The sequence below is a fragment of the Hevea brasiliensis genome, chromosome 2 (genome assembly GCF_030052815.1).
Source record: "Hevea brasiliensis isolate MT/VB/25A 57/8 chromosome 2, ASM3005281v1, whole genome shotgun sequence".
In the NCBI taxonomy this organism is placed as follows: domain Eukaryota; kingdom Viridiplantae; phylum Streptophyta; class Magnoliopsida; order Malpighiales; family Euphorbiaceae; genus Hevea; species Hevea brasiliensis.
Genome location: NC_079494.1, coordinates 1865769 through 1869645, shown reverse-complemented (window position 1 = coordinate 1869645; position 3877 = coordinate 1865769).

Sequence of the window (3877 nt, the reverse complement as noted above, 5' to 3'; positions counted from 1 at the left end):
AAAAGACTTTGAAGCTCGGAAAGACTGAGTCAAGGCCTAGAGGCAACTCACATCAGGTTTGTGCATAATAAACCTTATTTGAGCCTTTTGTCATTGCAAAATTAATTTAGTGTGATTCAAGAAAATTTGAAGTTAATTATGAATTATGTTGCCATCTTGTGAATGAAATTATGACTTTAAAAATTTATTGGATTTCTCACGAATCATTTGAATAAAATGTTTGAAATTGATTTTTGATTCACACTTAGCATGACAGTGCCTTATTATTCCTCCAGTTATGGGATTGACATTGATTATTTTCCTCCCTCTCTGGTTTACCAGTTGAGATTGTAGATCGGATGAGTACTCATTAGCTAGCTAGCCACCTCTCTCATTGATTTCGATTAGTGGGATTGTAGATTGCTTTGTCGTGGTGTACAACGCGACATTGATCGAAAATTTTGTGTCATGGCTTAAGTTGCGTATGAATTGGCAACACTGTGTTTCTTAAATTATTTGACTAAATTGTGTTATTATGAGTTTGATAATTTGTGAAATGTGATTGAGAGATATTTAAACTGTGTTTTGGCAATGAATGATTTATGTATTATATTTTAAATTTTTATTGTGCACCACTGAGTATTTTTATACTCAGCGATAGCTTATTTTGCTGTCGCAGATAAGAGCAAAGAGAAAGCAGCAGAGAACTCTTGATCATTTTTGTACGGGTATTGTTTTATACCCTTGTAATTATTTTGATGTAAATACTGTAATGTCATAAGTATCAATGTAAAGTGAGCAGTTGTATAATAAATTGTAATAATATTATTTTTGGATTTTATATCTGTAAAGTTAGTTTGTGCATACAATATTGATGTAATGATATGAAATAATTTGTTTTAAGAATTTTGAGATGTATTGACTTGAGAATATTTGGAAGTTGGGAGTTAGGAAAAATTTATTGGAAATGCTTTTTACAGGTTTTTGAAGAACGGTTTTCTCAAAATACAGACGGAACTCTGTCAAAATTTTTATAAAATTTGCGGTAAAATTAAAATGGATAAAAATTCTTACTAGTTTATAAGCTTTGAATAAATGATTTTAATTCCTATCAAAATGTTCACCACTTCCAAAATGCAAGAAAATAGTTTTAAAATCCCTTGTAGTGTACTTAATGAATTATCGGTAGGTGAAGTTCGGTAGTTCATTAGGTATTCTACTGGATCATGTTATGCCTTACAGAGGGATAAGGTGTGACATGTTTTAGTGGTATCAGAGAATGGTTTTGCGATGAATTTTGACTATTTATGTGAACATTTCTTTGATAAGTACAACTGCTCAAGTGTCTTTAATTGATACATTTGACATATTTACATCATGAATATGTACTAACGGAGGTCAACCTCCTTATGTTTGATCTCAGGAAGTAGAAATTTTGGGAAAACGCAATGGAAGAAGGAGATCATTCCGTGGAACAATCTGTTGAGGTTGAGGTTCAAAGGGAAGCCCTAGCACTCCAGAACGTGAGTGGGTCAACCACTCCAGCTCCTACTCCAGCACCGCAGTTTCCTGCTCAATTTATACAGCAGATGACTGCATTTTTCCAGCAAATGGCAGGAAATGTGCCACCCCAAGCTCAGATGCAAGTACCTGTAGCACAACTACAGCCCTCAGCTCGGCAATATGAAAAATTGATGAAATTTGGGGCCACCGAGTTTAAAGGCACTGTGGATCCACGGGAGGCAGAACAGTGGTTGGAAAGAATGGAATGGGTTTTAAGAAAGCTGTAGTGTACTGAAGAATTAAAATTTGAATATTCAGTATCTCTTCTGCAAGGGGATGCGTATGAATAGTGGAAGACCATCCCCCACAGCCTGGTTGAGCCACCTGTGTTGACCTGGTCAGACTTTTTGAGGGAGTTTTGACAGAAGTGGATTCCCGATGCATATGTGGATATGAAGTTACAAGAATTCTTTAGTTTGAAAGAAGGGGACAGAACCATAGCAGAATATGAGAGGGACTTCTCTCGACTGAGCCACTATGCTGGAAGCTTAGTCTCCACCCCCAAAGATAGATGTAAGAGGTTTGAGGCTGGGTTAAGGCCGAATTTGAGAATGCAAGTTGTGGGTTTCCGACATCAGAATTTCGATGAGTTGTTCTCATAGGCCCTAGAACTGGAGAGGATAGAATCAGAAGGGGCAGTGAAGAAGGGTACACAAGAGAAAAAGAAGACTGAAAGAACTACTGGACAAGCACTTGAGAGTGGTTCTGGAAAGAGGAAACAGTTTGGGGGATCCAGCTCCTGTAAATCTGGCAGAGGCAGATTCTCTGGCCAAAGACCACCTCGGTCTAGTCAGCAGACCCAGCAAGCACCCCGAGGAGCTCTATCAGTACGGCAGCGTGAAACTTGTGGTAGAACTCATGGTGGGGTTTGTTTCAAGGTTACCGGTGCATGTTTTAACTGTGGAGGGAGCAGACATTTCGCTAAGGATTGTACTAGTCCGCACCGGTCTGGACCTTTTGCTACATTTGAAGGATCAGGCCAAGTCTCTGCACCTAGAGGGTCACAATTAGCTGCTAGAGGTAGAGGCAGAGGTAGGGGTCCTGGTAACACTCCTGGGAGTCAAAGCACTATTAACCACCCGATATCGATGGCGCACTCCGGAGTGTATACCATGCGTCAGAGGGAGGAAGCTGAAAAATCAGACGTAGTAGCTGGTATTTTCTCCATCCTTGACCAAGATTTACATGTGTTATTTGATCCTGGCTCCACACATTCGTATGTTAGTGCTAGTGTGATGTGTTCTACTGCTATTTAGTGTGTACCAATGGATTATGATGTGCTAGTAACTAGTCCATTAGGCCAGGAGGTCAGGGTAAATAGACTATATAGGGACTGTCCTTTGGTGATCCAAGAACACACTTTTCTGTCTGATTTGATTGAAATGCCCTTCATAAATTATGATATTATCTTGGGCATGGATTGGTTAGCCAGGCATCATGCGATGATTGACTGTAGATTGAAGACAGTCACTTTTGGTCTTTCTCGGTATGGTGATGTAGTAATACATGGGAAGAGGCAGTTACTGCCTTCAAACATCATTTCAGCTGCACTGGCCAGAAGGATGATCAGAAAGGGGTGTGAAGCATATTTGGCACATGTGATAGACACCCAAGTGGGGAGTCCAACACTAAGGGACATCCCTACGGTATGTGACTTTTCAGATGTGTTTCCTGATGAATTGCCAGGATTACCTCCAGAAAGAGAAGTGCAATTTGAAATTGATGTTATGCCTGGTGTGGACCCAATCTCCATAACGCCATATAGAATGGCACCTGCAGAATTGAAGGAGTTGAAAGTGCAGTTGCAAGAGCTGCTTGACAAGGGCTTTATCCGCCCTAGTGTGTCACCTTGGGGAGTGCCAGTGTTATTTGTAAAGAAGAAGGATGGCACTCTCCGGTTATGCACCGACTATCGGCAGTTGAATAAGGTGACAATAAAGAACAGATACTCATTGCCCCGCATTGATGACTTGTTTGATCAGTTGAGGGGTGCAGCTGTGTTCTCCAAAATTGACCTGAGATTAGGTTATTATCAGCTGAAAGTACAAGAGCAGAGTATTTCTAAAACTGCCTTTAGAACCCGCTATGGCCATTATGAGTTCTTGGTCATGCCATTCGGGTTAACTAATGCTCCGGCTGCTTTTATGGATCTGATGAACACTATCTTCAAACCATACCTCGACCAGTTTGTTGTGGTATTGATTGATGATATATTGGTCTATTCGAGGAATACAGAAGAGCATGATAGACATCTGCAGATTGTACTACAGACTTTGAGGGAGAAACAACTATATGCCAAATTGTCGAAGTGTGAATTTTGGCTGAAGGAGATATC